This window comes from Patella vulgata, chromosome 1 (genome assembly GCF_932274485.2).
Source record: "Patella vulgata chromosome 1, xgPatVulg1.2, whole genome shotgun sequence".
NCBI classification, from domain to species: Eukaryota; Metazoa; Mollusca; class Gastropoda; family Patellidae; genus Patella; species Patella vulgata.
In genome coordinates this window covers 72,633,727-72,649,584 of record NC_065879.2, presented here as the reverse complement: position 1 = coordinate 72,649,584, position 15,858 = coordinate 72,633,727, and the positions used below count along the sequence as shown (strand labels likewise).

Below are 15,858 nucleotides of genomic sequence, written 5' to 3'. Positions count from 1 at the left end.
AAGCATCAACCAATCAAACTGCTCATCTCTGCTTAGCCGGAGCAGAAAATGCTCATCTTTGAACTCCATCAGGCCATTCACATAATACACACATACATGTACACCAAGTTTGATCATAGCTCTATTAGAAGGAGAGTTATTGTGTCCCAAAAAGTGTGAGAGACAGACAGACCCATTTTAACAGTCCCCTGCTTTCTTCAAAGGCATGGGACAATAAACATTAAGAGCCATGTTAGCTCATTGAGTAAAGCACTGGCTCACTAATCAAGAGATCACAGGTTCTATCCTAGCAGTAAAAGTTCCTCAGGATTTTTTTATTTTTAGTGTGGTTTCCCCCCTTATTAGTGGTGCTGGACAGAAAAACCCTGGTCTTACTATTGCCCATTTCAGTAGCCCAGTTAGTATTGAAAGTTAAAAGGTAGGATGTTAAACCTATTTCATTTCATTGCATTTATAAAGATTTGATATTAACATGTTATTGATAACTATGTTGTGTTTTTTTCCTGAGTTCTAGCAGATGTTTGTCTGACATATATAAGTGAAAATACTGTATATTCTCCACCTGCTTTTTGATTTTACAAGAATTCAGAGTGTGCATTGGGTTCAGCCAAATCAGATTTTGAAATCAGTTTCTAATGATTCTTTTAAAGGTAAACACTTCTAAACTAGATGTTATTTTTAAAACTAAACGGTAGTTTTTGTGTTTACGCTAGACAACCGTAAAAAAACAACAACACATTTTGTTGATTCTAAGCTAATTTAACAGCTTTCTTAACAATACTTCGCAATTATATTCTATGTATATAGGAAGTGGATACAAAATTCTTCAAAACCAAATAGTATCCAGTGTAAGTCACATCTTGACTTGAAAGCAATGAACTGTGAATCTTATTCTGAAACTACATATAATATTATAATTCAAATCTGCAAAGCTGAGCCATTTCAGGAGAATCAGATTCTGAAATATTTGCTAATTTAAAAAAGTTTTACTCACAAGGATGACCCAAAAATTCCAATTAATTAGAGAAATATCCACAGTATAAAGTTAAGTCACATCTTGACTTGAAGGCAGCGAACATCTCTGCCTGTGCGACACTCTTGACAATAAACTCACTCTACTATAAGAATATCAATACGTTGTTCCACTGATAATAAATCAACTCGTTAAAGCTATATGGCCGGTTGCTCAGAACCTATAATCAAGCTGCTTATCGACTTGTTAAAACCAGCCAGCTATAATATTGAGCTGTTAAAATAGTAGGGAATGGTAATCTCAATTATATATAATCATGTGTGGTATATATAATCATAAGCTAGAACTCAATCTATATCAGACATGGGTTTTATGTGTGGGTAACTAACTGTAACTATAATCAATATAACACTGTCTTGTTATAATAAATATTGGTTTTTGAGTTTATGTTACTTTTATTTTCATACCTAATTGGAATTGAAAGAGGAACTCTTACTTAAATGACTGTACTTGGTAAAATATTTTATAACATTTTTTTGACTTGAATTGGGTGCATTTTTTTTTGGCTTGAATTGACAGTACAATTCAATTAAAAGAAATGAAACTTCCTACTTTTCTGCACCATCAGAGCTAATGAGAACGACTGCAGTTCAACTGAACATGTTCAAACAGATTTTGCACAAAATCAGACAAATCTTCCAATAAATCATTGAGATTAAAAGAGGTTCAGCAAACATATGCAAATTTTGTTTGTTCACAATCACATCCCAAATTGCCATTGATCTCATTTTTCCAGAATTCTTGACAGCTCTCTGATATTTCACGGCCATAATAATTATATCTTTCTGGGTTCTCGGATATGGCTTTAATCATCCCTTTTTAGAATTTGTTGTAACTAAAGCATGTTTAAAAGAATAAGTGATTTGGAAGAGTTATTTTTAAATTACAATCAATGGATGGACTAATTTGAGACTGTGTGAAGTTGTTTACATTGATTTCTGTTATTAGGTTCATTTTGGTTAACCATAAACTTCCACTGATTTATTTCTACTACTATTTAATTAACATACTCTACATGAAATATAAATGATATCCTGACAGTTGAAAATCATATGCTCCTCTCTACCTCTCACAGACGATAAAAACCTTTTAATATCTTCATTATTTTTTCACAAACTTTTAAAACAAGTACTGCCCTGGACCAGGAACTGAGTATGACGTCATCGCAATCGTCTTGAAATTGTGAGATCATATACAAAAACGAATTCTTTCAATCAGTCCACCATTGTCCAAGGAACAAGCATTCCAAGTTTCATGTAGATCGGAACATGAATTGGCAGAGACTTATACCTTTTACAAAGAGCGTCAGAACCAAGAACAAGATGAGTAGTGGTTGAGGACTAGTTCCAGGTTCACAAATATAAAAGCATATTTTATTCAACATATAAGAGCTTACACAAGAAATTCCATTAAATGAAATGAAATGGGGTTTAACGTCCTACTGTTCACAGTTCTGCTCTGATTGGGCTAATGAAGACAGGCATATGCCATACAGTGTGCTATGAGGGAAATTTGTACATGGTACCTCAGTTTTTTGTTCCATCCAAATGACTAGACAGCTGCCCTTGTCAGGCCTTCTATCCTGCAACACTGACAAGGGGGAACCATGCTGGAAAAACCTGATGAACATTCTCAGCCAGCACCAGGACCGAACCTGCAACCTCCAGACTAGCTAGCGAGCCACTGTGGCTTCCCAAATTCCATTAAAGTTACTATATTATTATTATCTAGTAAACGTCAAACAAAACCTTTGGTTTTAACATACCCCAACATCATTTGGTGAACACGGATTAATAATTTCTTCATTATTGACAATTAAAACCCTTAATATTTGAAAATACTTAAACAGAAGACCAATTAATCCAGACAAAAAATTTGACGTTTAAACAGATGACATTCAAATCCGCAAGCCATTTTGGAAAATTCGTAGAAACCTTGAAGCTAAAGGGATAATAAAACCAAGAAATATAAGCTGGCATATAAAGAGATAATTATTATCTAATGAGGCAAGCTAAATTGCCTACAAATATCTAGAACACCTGATGCCACTCAATTAAATGTCCTTTCACAATTTTGCGAACAACATGCTTTTACTTTCTTACGTTTAATGAAGAATTAAATTCCCTTGAGGTTGTTCTATGCTAAAAAGAACAGAACTCTCTATATTCAGTAAATGTCATAGTGTTCTTTCCTTTTTATTCTTCCCGAAATTATATATGAATTAATGATCACGTCTTAGTATCCCACTAGAAATCCTAAGTATACTGGTAACTCACATTTTTACAATTCCCTCATCGGTCAGGTCAGACTTAACAAGCCAACAGTGAGGCCAAGATCCCCTGTCGCAATCCCAAAATGAATAGATGGCACATATCAAGCAATCAAAATGATTATCTATAAGCAGAAAATGCTCAGGGTCAATCAAACTAGTCAAGGTTTTGAAGTACCTGGTAGTGAAACTATAAACTAAGTGTCATCACTGTCCATCAGTTAAAATCAAAGTTATCTTGTCCCAAAGCATCGATCAATTAAATTGCTTAGCTTTAGCGGAAAATGCTCTTCATCGAATTTCATCAAAGTATATTCACCTGATAAACACTTACACCGAGTTTGAACATTCTAGCTCAATTAGAAGGAGTGTTACTATTTCCCGAAAAGTGTGTGGGACAGAGAGACAGACCCATTTTAATAGTACCCTGCTTTCTTCCAAAGGCGGGGAACAATTAATATACAAATGACAAAACATAACACTTGCAACTACTGTGCAAAACTTTTGTATCCACTGACTCTCCTCTAATTAGTTTCAGCTTCTGAAATCTAGGTCACTCAAATAAGTAATTTTAATGATAAAAATATAATATCTACATGTAAGAAGCAAGCCATGTGAGCCTGCAATAGTAAGGTTTGTCATATTTTGCATTCAGAGCTACAGATTACAGGTAGTAGCTAATCCAAGGATTTTGACTATAATCCAGAGAAATAAACTAGACATTTATAATTAATGAACACTTCAGCTTACTTCATATCTCATGTTTAATTCAATAAGCTGATTATCGCTTGTTTATGTAATTCATTTCAAGTCATTTACACAACTGTAAACACTATTCATACTACATAGCTCATATAAATTGTCAGGGCGAGAGAGAAAAATGGGGATTAATGTCCACTCAACACACACTAGGTCATTTCGGGACCAACACATGGTTCAATTTTAATTCAATATTTGCTTGCGCATAGGGGTCTTTAGCAGTGGGTGGAAACCAGAGGACCCGGACAAAACCCACGAGGTTGACTCAATGGCAGATCTTGTTGGTTTCTAATTGTTATCTATATATTACATCTTTCATCTGGTTAATTAATTGTTGTAAATGTTTCATCTGCTAAATGGCTTCCAAAGTGTTTATCTAAATATTGTACCACATTTTTGTTAACTAATCATTATTTGCTTGATAACGATACCTGTTATTACTTTTACACTATTTGCGGATGGGGACTTAACTGCCATTATGGTGTAAGGGTGATATATCAGACTCCAACTTCCTGGAATGGTACCGGATTGTATGTAAAATTTCTTCTTTTTTGTCCCCCGCCTTTCGAAGAAAGCAGGGGACTATTAAAATGGGTTCGTCCGTCTGTCTGTCTGTCTGTCCGTCACACTTTTTGGGACACAATAACTCTCTTCCTAATTGAGCTAGAATGTTCAAACTTGGTGTATGTGTTTATTAGGTCAATGCCTTGATGGAGTTCGAAGATGAGCATTTTCCGCTTAGGGTAAGCAGAGATAAGCAATTTGATTGGTTGATGCTTTGGGACACGATAACTCTCTTCCTAATTGGGCTAGAATGTTCAAACTTGGTGTATGTGTTGATTAGGTCAATGCCTTGATGGAGTTCGAAGATGAGCATTTTCCGCTTAGGGTAAGCAGAGATAAGCAATTTGATTGGTTGATGCTTTGGGACACGATAACTTTTAATTGAGCTAGAATGTTCAAACTTGGTGTATGTGTTTATTAGGTCAATGCCTTGATGGAGTTCGAAGATGAGCATTTTCCGCTTAGGGTAAGCAGAGATAAGCAATTTGATTGGTTGATACTTTGGGGCACGATAACTCTCTTCCTAATTGAGCTAGAATGTTCAAACTTGGTGTATGTGTTGATTAGGTCAATGCCTTGATGGAGTTCGAAGATGAGCATTTTCCGCTTAGGGTAAGCAGAGATAAGCAATTTGATTGGTTGATGCTTTGGGACACGATAACTTTAGTTCTAATTAAGTGAGATTGATGAAACTTGGTGTATAGTTTCATTACAGTAATACCTTGACTAAGTTTGATAATGTCCCCCGCCTTTCGAAGAAAGCAGGGGACTATTCAAATGGGTCTGTCTGTCTGTCTGTCTGTCTGTCTGTCTGTCCGTTCGTCCGCCTGTCTGTCCGTCACACTTTTTGGGACACAATAACTCTACTTCTAATTGACCTAGAATGTTCAAACTTGGTGTAGGTGTCTATTAGGTCAATGCCTTGATGGAGTTCGAAGATGAGCATTTTCGGCTTAGGGTAAGCCGAGATAAGCAATTTGATTGGTTGATGCTATGGGACACGATGACTTTAGTTCTAATTACGTGAGAGTGATGAAACTTGGTGTATAGTTTCATTACATCAATACCTTGACTAAGTTTGACAATGAGCATTTTCTGCTCAGAGTAAGCAGAGCGATAAGCAATTTGATTGGACGAGACTTTGGAACACAATAACTCTCCTTCTATTTGAGCTAGAATGTTCAAACTTGGTGTAGGTGTTTATTAGGTCAATGCCTTGATGGGGTGTGAAGATGAGCATTTTCTGCTTAGGGTAAGCAGAGATAAGCAATTTGATTGGTTGATACTTTGGGACACGATAACTTTAGTTCTAATTAAGTGAGAGTGATGAAACTTGGTGTATAGTTTCATTACATCAATACCCTGACTAAGTTCGATGATGAGAATTTTCAGCTTAGGCTAAGGAGCAATAAGCATTTTGATTGGTTAAGACTTTGGAACATAACAACTCTTCTTCTAATTGAGGTAGAATGTTAAAACTTGATGTAGATGTTCATCTTGACTTAGTTCAATGATTAACATATCGTGCTAAAGCTAAGAAGAGATAAGCAATTTCCTTGGTCGATGCTTTGGAACAAGATAACTTTGATTCTATCTGATAGAGAGTGATGAAACTTAGTGTATAGTTTATAATCAGTTGATTGCTGGATACTTTTGAAAAAAAATAGATGTGCGATTAATTAATATGTGTCATCTATTTATTTGGGGATTTCGGCGGGGAACATCAGCCTCACTGTTGGCTTGTTTTTTAAGCTTGTTCTCGGTCCATCTCTTTCAATATGTGGGCGTATCTTGCATGACAACCGCTTGTTTTAATTGTTTACGGTTTTCAGATCTATAATTTGCATTTATTCTGGAATATGTGACCCTCAAAACAGTTTTCTTGTTCAACTAACTAAAAATAATACCATGTATAAATCTCTGTTCTTTTACCCAGATTACATAACTTTCCAATGAATTTCATTAATGAAATGAAATGAAATGGGGTTCTGCTGAAATTAAACAAATCTAAATAAAAGAGGTCAGGCCACAAGACATCTACCACTAGCCTTGACTTAGATGTAAAATACTCTTCTTTTTGTTTATCTATTAGTATCATATTTTGTTGATCATCAGTCAATCACTTGTCAGTCACTTCAATCCTACATTTGAATAATACATTTATTCTTAACATAATATACAGTGTATAAGAGAGAGAGAGAGAGAGAGAGAGAGAGAGAGAGAGAAAGAGGGGGGTTTGGACTAACATGATTCAATTTTATTTCAATAATTCGCTTGCACGTAGGTGTCTTTAGCAGTGGCAGGAAACCGGTTGACCAAGAGAAAACCCATCAGGCTGGACAGATGACCCTACTCCTTGTCACTACGCCAGTTGACTCAATGACAGACCTTATGATGCAACGCGCATGCGCTAACCTCTTAACATAATATTAAAGATTAAATTACTGTCCAAAGACCAAGTGAATCAAACAAGTGAAAAATAGAAAAAAATGTAGGTATAATTTTAATTATATCGATCCTAAACTTCATATCAAAGTTTGTATTTATATTCACATCTCCTTGAACATACTAAAATTTCTCACAGTTTGTGTACACATATAAATTCTTAGAAAAATGTGCCAAGACAAGCAAATCCTGCTTCAAATAAACACCAAATTCCAATTATGGAAACATTTTTTCATCACAAGTTTACTACTTGTACATTATCTGAGAAATAAATATATGTATTGATAAATGAAGCTTGTATGGTTTATAGTTCTAGAGTACACGGAAAATTGTTATTTGTAATCCATTGTGTGCAGTTTATGTAACCATTTTGGCCAAATAAAATAAATTGTTTGGTTCAGGACCACTTTGCTCATTTCGGTTGGGCTGGTAGTTGGAAAGGTATTTTATATTTCTTTTTTAACTCAGAACAATGAACAGAATTACTCTTCAGCCTTCTTTTTTACACCATATGGCTGTTTTCAGAACTCTTGACATTAATACAAAATTGACAAAACAGTCTTTGATTTTACTAGAAGTTCATTTTTCTGGCTCTCCTGTTGTGCAGAATTTATAATGTACTATTACATAATGAAATCTGACATTCATATACTGTTTAATGACAGGATTGTGAAGTGAGTTAAGTGATTTTACAGTTCAATGATAAAAGGTAGAAGTGGAGTTATGAAATCTGTCTAATATAATCAATGAATTAGAAGATGAAGACAAGGTTCTAGGACAAGACAATCATTGATCTAACAAGATATCAATATTTCAGTCTGAATCTGTGATTCATCGTTAGACTGTTAGCACTTACAATAAAGCTGATCCTGGATTCATGTAACTTGGTTTCACGGTTTCAACAGTACTATGTACATGTAAACATAAAAATCATACAACTACAACCATCTAACTGGGATGTAAAAACCTGCATATAATTGTTGTTTTAGATCATATGTACATACATGAATGTATCATATATGTACTAAGAAGTTGTTTACTGTTATGCCGCCATTTGTACATACATGAATGTATCATATATGTACTAGGAAGTTGTTTACTGTTATGCCACCATCAGCCATACAGTATTTAAGATTAAGAATCTATTTATTAGAAAAAAAATGATTAGTTTTCTGTACCAAATGGGCTAATGAAGATGGTTTATTACAAAGATTAGATGAGATGAAATGGGATTTAACGTCCTACTTTTTTACTTGTTACAAAGAATTAAGGATGTAAACGGTCACTCGGTTAATTGGTCGTGGTTCGGTTGCACTGATTGATCAGTTTAAAAAATTGCTAACAGTATTCGTTTTTCATATCATACCTGACCTTCAAACCAAGGAATGGTAGCCACAACACTGTTTTCTTTCACTCAGAGTAAGACCACATAAATACTTCAAATAGCACTTGTACATCATTAAATTTAAATAAAGAGTTCTGAAAACACCCATATGGTGTAAAAAAGAAGGCTGAAGAGTAATTCTGTTCATTGTTCTGAGTTAAAATAGAATTATAAAATATCTTTCCATCTACCAACCCAACCGAAATGAGCAAAGTGACCCTGAACTAAATAATTTATTTTATTTGGCCGAAATGGTTACATAAACTGCACACAATGGATTACAAATAACAATTTTCTCTGTACTCTAGAACTATAAACCGTACAAGCTTCATTTATCAATACATTTATTTATTTCTCAGATAATGTAGTAAAATTTTGATGAAAAAATGTTTCCATAATTGGAATTTGGTGTTTATTTGAAGCAGGATGTGTTTGTCTTGACACATTTTTCTAAGAATTTATATATGTACACAAACTGTGAGAAATTTTAGTATGTTCAAGGAGATGTGAATATAAATACAAACTTTGATATGAAGTTTAGGATCGATATAATTAAAATTATACATACATTTCTTTCTATTTTTCACTTGGTCTTTAGACAGTAATTTATGCTTTTTTTAAAACAAAACAAAAAAATCAACCTGATTTCAGCTGGTGTATTTGTGACCTGTCAAAGTACCGCACAAGATGGAGAAATGAAACATCAACAATGAATCAATGAATGGAATTTGTACTGACTGTTAGCTTAAAAGCTGTAATGCTAATAGTTTAAAAATATATTACAAAGTCTTCCTGTGGTGCAACAAATATTTAAATAGAAAAATTTTATCGGTTAACCGGTTGCGGTTGGGTTTTCAACGACTAGTTAACCGGTTCAATAATTTTTGAAGCGTTACATCCTTACAAAGAATGGTGACGAAATTGGTATAAAAGAGTTGGTATAAAAGAGCTATCAGGTCTGCATTCTACATGAATGATTTTAGTTTTCTACTTAGTTATATTGTTACTCAAACCACAACTAACTGTGATCCCTCCATCACAAAGTACAGCATCATCATTAATATTCAAACAAGACTATATTATAACTGAGCAGATCAGAACCATATTGACAGTCCAGCCAATGCATGGGCTTCAAAGTTCAATAATATGGAAGATTATTTTGATATATGATCAAGTCTGAAATAAAAGCGTTTGACTTATCTCAAATAAAAAGATGTTGATGATTCCTGTGTAGTCATGGTAGACTAAAAAAAAAATTGTTGTAAACTTTGTACTGCGTAGGCAGTTTTGTAATCAAAAGCTATCACCACAGTTTAGGTCAATCATTTTTTTGTCACAGGAAATTACAGAAGTCTAAAATAAACATAGTTGATAGCGGACCTAATCAAATGCCAAACAGGATATAAACTTGGATTTATGACAAAACTGATGATTTTTCAATCATTCAGCCATTTTTTAGTATCCAGACATCCACAATGTTTTTATTAGTGTTGAAACTTGAATCCGAATATCCATTCACGGATATAATCTCACCGATATTTTGATGCCTTAACTATTCATGCTATCCAATGGTTTTTTTTTCATAACTGTTTGTGTTATTTTGAAACAACCCCTCTCGTCGTTGCTTTCTTATATAGGGTTAAATGAGCAAAAATTTTCTGCAAATAAGGCTTGAAACTTATCGACAGATCTGAAGCTTTTAGTCTTTCTACCCCATACAACAGTTTTATTACTTTTAAATAGTCATAAGCAGCACACAGTTCAAATATAAAATGAATGCCATGGCCCATGGCGAGCTCCTTGTCATGCACTTTGCCGATGATTAGAGCTGTAGCTATTCAGTGCGTTCATGCAAAGTCACACGGTATACACGTTGTCTTTGTTTATTTCCTCTGCTAAATTTAGATAGCCATATCTGGCCAAATTTTATGTTAGTATTCCAGCGCAATTGGTACCATCAGAGCGTGTGTTTTCTCCAGCGGGAAATATAGTTACCACTAAAAGATCAAATCTGGATCCCAACAAGGTCGACCATCTAATATTCTTACATGAGATTTTAAAAGATAAAAGCTGTAGCTAGTTTTAGACAGATATCAGTTAAAACTTGTTGTTTGAACAGTTCATGTGTGTTTCCTTCATATGGTGCCATTTATTACGGTTTGTTATATAACACTTTTTGTGGTAAAGTTTTACTCTCGACAGTTTGACTATTTTGAGCCAATCCCTGTCTTTCCAATGTCGGCAGTCTGAGTCGGTCACGGGTTGTTTCTAACGAAATATAAAAGGATTGATCATTTCAAATAAATTGGTTCAGATAAATAAAGTTTTAGAAAACCTATGAAATGATTTTTCTTGTTATTTAGACAATGTTTTAAAATAAAACTGTTATGGGTATAAAAATTTGACGAAAGCCTTCTCCCTCTCCGCATGCGGCTATATTTATTCTTCAAAACGATGGCGTGATCGTTTCATACGTCCTGCATTAAGCTTCTTAGTGACAATGACAATATAGGCTATTAAAAAGATTAGCATTGCCACATGGATGTCTAATAATTCAAATCATCTATTTGAATAATTATCTTATGGTTTATATGGTTTATTAGCCTTTATTCGTACAATAGGCGAATTTGCATGCGCTTAAAAAGTCAAAACTAAGATTTAAATTACACCCGAACAGTCTGAATATGTTCGGATAGTGCAGACAGATAGCCGAATATCAAAATATGCCCAGAGTTTCAACACTAGTTTTCATACATTGCAATGTGTGTGTATGTTAATTACAGTTGTATTGAAAGAAACCTTGGGTTGTTCTAAATCTGGCTCTACCACCAATCGTCAAAGGTAATGATAAACTACGTATAGGCCTATGGCATTGTCATTGCTTAAATTAACTACTAACATTTTTTCAATGTGCACTTTCTTTTAAACCAGTTTACACCAATATTCTACCCATAATTGAAGTTGACTTGCCATAGCTGAAGCTATATTTAGTGCATGCTCAAATTATTTGCCGATCAAACAACTTCCCCATGTATAACAAGTGAATTAATGTTTTCTTTATTCTCCCTGTCAAAACTTTCCAAGTAAAACAATAGTATATGAAAGTTATGAAAGTTAAAAGTTATGCCCAGATAGTATGAACCATAAAATACTGCAATTATATACAGTTGTGTTTTAAATCAGCCAGAATGACCCACGCTTAAAAATTATCATGGGGCCTGACAAGTTCAATGTTACCTTTTGGCCTACAAGCAGATGCTATGTCGAACACTGACCGGAACCAAATCTGAATTTACCCCAATTAACTCAAATGGAAGTCTACATTAACTAAGTTAAGAAAAAAAAAAAAATTAAGGAATTTTTTACATTAAACCTTCCAAAAATTTAAGATCTCAAGGCCTTTTCGAGAACGTAAAATAGAAGTAATTATTAGAAATATGTCTGCAGTTCAAAGTCATATCCATAAATTCAATATATTGCACTGTCTATTCTAGATAGTGAATACTGTCCCACTATTCTGTATTCAAGTAAGAGCATAAAAGAGCTTATCAAATTTCCATCAGTGGCTATCAACATATTATAATTTCTATGTATACTATAGCCAGTTTTGAGTACTGAAGCAATATTTCTACTCTGGTTTGTATGAAATTAATGAACTTTGTACTACATATCTCAGATCTCAAACCTGCCACATTGTACCAAGTGACCATTTCATGGCTACGCTATTTTATGTATGCAATATGTAATTCTGAATGCATTATTGCTTGTCACATGATCACCCAAATCTATAAACTTTTTAAAGACATTTCAGATTTAAAGTCAGTTATTCAACAACATGCAATGAACTGTCGATCTACATGTATAATAAAGGATTCTGTTAATTGCATTGTCTAAGTTCACTTTAGTACAAAACAATTATACAAGTTTAAAGAGGCTGTCGCAGATTTCCAAGATGCAAATTGAAGTCCAAAATATGAAGTTCAAGTCAGTAATATTCTTGAATAAATTACTATCTTCATACATTCGATGGATATCATATCAGTTGATCGAAATTAGGATTTTTCTACTACAGCTATATATATATATAGTATCAGAAAATGCAGTAGCCAAAATAAGCTGATGCGACACCATGACATTTCATGTAAGGTAACTTACAAATTTTTTATTCATTCGTGGATGATAGACAAGCGGCACAATGATCACGTGACAACCATAATTGAAATTGCTTAATATAAACAAAATTCTGTACGACTATGCCATAGTCTTAAATAATAAAGACAATATTTTTAAAAATAACTCTGTCAGCATTTGTATAAAATTAAAAAAAAATCAAACTAAAAGTAAAACACAATTTAAAACTAAATCTAGCAATGGTGGTTTATTGATGTAATTCCAACCGATGCATGTCACATGTTATCCGGAATTGGAAAGCATTGGAGATCCTGACGGAAAAATATATTATTATGGTCTGTTTCTTGGGATATTCAGTTTCTATCAGAGGATTATTCAATGACTATTCAAATTTAACTAACAACGGGTCAGTGAAACCAATTATTATTTTGATATTTACCTGGAATTCGTACGAATTGAGCGTTGAAGACAGTGCGAATCCCGAGATTCACGATCTTATTTTTACAACGGAAACTTACTGGACCTGTTATAAAAATAACCAGCAAGCTTGTTTTGTTTTCTTTTACCGAACTATCAAAATTAGTCAATTTAAACATTGAGCCGAGATATAAAAAGCACACCTCGAGTGACATCCAGGAGATCGAGAGCTATCACACTTCTTTAACGTAAAGGCCAGCCAGATTTGCTTAAAGCGATAATTTCATATTTTCTAAGAAAGTCAAAACATAATTATTTCTATGCCTTTTGCTCAATAGGGTGTCAAATCACTATTATACGATCATAGGTATTATTCTCCCACTTAAATATCCTTTGACCCCAGAAATAATAACACAATTACCTCCCTTGTTTTTCTATTCCCCCAATGGAATACATGTAGCTATCTTCAAACGTTTGAATTTGAAGTGGCAAATGATATTTTTGTCAATTTCTCAACTGGCAATAGTGAATTATAGGATTAATAGGATTATTCTTTAACAAGGTAGGACTGTTTATAGATACCATCTATTTTAAGGCTTTAATTTAATAAATTTTAAAAATATAACTTAAAAATATGAAATTGCAACTTTAACAGGACTACATATCTCATTTACTTTGCAAATTAAAACATGAATTCACATGTCAAAACCACTTTGTCAGCTGGTGTATACTGGATTTCTTAATTTCTAATTGGTAAGCAAGATTTAGCAATCTCCAACATTTAAGAATTCTGACTAAATCCTGATGCTACTGTAAAAATTTTCTTCTGTAATTTTCGCCCGACATGTAATTTCTGTGCGACTTTTCATATATTTATGTAGTTAATTTCAAACTGCTGCTTTTTGTACCTGATTGGCTTTATTTCCAAAAAACAAATTAATCTCTTTTACACTGTAAAGTTCTTTTGACATATGGGGGACAATACAAATTTGCTTAAATAGACACTAGTGAACAATGGACCTATATTCGTCATTTGATAAAATTCTCAACATAAAAATACATGTACCTATTATTAATTATGACAAAACACACAATAATCCTCTGTTGACGAGTAATGACGACTCTACAACTAACACCGCTCGTCGATGTGTGTTCTCTAACCAGGCATTAATGAATATTAAAATATAGATTTGAAATTTAAAACAGAATTAAAAAATAATAAAATAACATATGACCTAGACATCTGCTTAAACACCACAGATTAATTGACATGGCTTATATATATATTTGTGCACTAATAGTTAAAGGCCGCTGATTTTCATACATGTACATGTAGTTATGAGCTGAAGGTCAGTCAAACCCATGTTTGATCATTCTTTGAAAAGGAAGTTGAGGATAACCATTCTTTTATACTTCCTGTAAAATTACTAATCATTCAAATAACATTTATTTATCTTGAAATCTAACTACACACAGCTATCTGACAATCTGCCATTGCCAGACATTTAAATGAACTCTCATGCCATTATTCAAATTAACTTTCTATTTTTAGCATTTCACAGTACATTTCTCCCACCCTAGCTTTGTCTCGAAATTTTTAAAGTGGAAGTTTAGTAAAATTGTCAAAATTTAAACCTTAATAAGAATTTAATGAATACTGAAGTTACGATATATCATTTATCAGTAATGTTGAAATTTCTTATTTCCTTTTCCATACTTCCATTGAAAGGCAAGAATGAGGTTTTAACGTTTCATCCACACTTAGTCAATTTAAGAAAGTGCAGGATGAAGGAATTGGAGGGCCTGGCAAAAGTATCTACATGTAGGATGTTGTATAGGACGGAAACTGAGGTCCATCCATGTACTCATCTGCTTGGACGTATAATAATACACCTTTGACAGAATTTGTTGAAGAGTAGGCAGAAATGCTGCTAAACCCTATTTCATTTCAATTTGGTGTGGATTTGTTGGTTTTCTAAAAAGTATAGAATACAGAATAGGGTTGAAGCGAATGAGACTACTGAATTTTCACCTAACAATAAAGATATTGTCCCCAAAAAATGATCACCTACATTGAGAAATCTTCCAGGAAATCAAAATCTTGGTTCTTTAGGCCCTATTATGTGCATACCAAATCCTGACAAAGGATTTTCATTATTATCAATTTTACCAATGGACACCTGTGCCAACATTACAAAACGACTATAGTCACAATTAATATAATTGACAAAAGGCTGCCAAGAAATCTCATTTAAGGTCTAAATTCCTATATTCCTGATCATCAAAGGTTTGCGTTACCGGTACTCTTTAAAAATGAGGTTTCAAACTGAATCAAGATCTTTGACATGCACAAGCAATAGCCTTCTGAAAATCAATTACAGAGCACTTGTCCATGTCTAGTTTATTTAATAAGTTAAAGAACACTTGCCATGATGGGTAATCTTCTGGGATTCAATCAGCAAAACACACCCTGACACAAATCGAGTTATCTTTAAAAGACTATTTATAAATTGTGTCTTAGCATCGTGCACATTGGCTCTATTCTAGATGTTCCTAGTATCCCTGTGTTTAATCCTATTCTCCACCATCTTATTTATTATATAGTTCTTATACCTATCAAACAATACATTTAACTCCATAATTCAAAATCATTCTTCAATACTGATCCTTCACATTGAATGCATCTAAACAAGAGACCATCATCCTTTCCATGATGTGCCACATTAACTCTGGCATCATCTGCTTTCCTCATTACTACAACAGAGAGTTGTATAATTGTTCCTGCCTTATACAAAACATGCATATTTTAGGCGCCTCAATTATAGGTTTGTACAGTACGCTAAACTATTAATGATG

At 33.6% G+C, this 15,858-nt stretch overlaps 1 long non-coding RNA gene across 3 annotated transcripts in view; it reads right to left on the bottom strand.

Annotated features, from left to right (window-relative positions):
- Positions 1-15,858, bottom strand: part of LOC126823493 (uncharacterized) — a 47,968-nt gene that overhangs the window by 24,564 nt on the left and 7,546 nt on the right. The window contains exon 1 of one of the 3 annotated variants that reach the window (XR_008785870.1): positions 15,616-15,635. The exons of 1 other annotated variant lie outside the window; for it this stretch is intronic. This is a non-coding gene — a long non-coding RNA (uncharacterized LOC126823493). Of the gene's footprint in view, positions 1-994; positions 1,115-15,615; positions 15,636-15,858 lie in introns of those variants that run through there. One more of the 3 variants, XR_008785869.1, reaches the window with a different exon arrangement.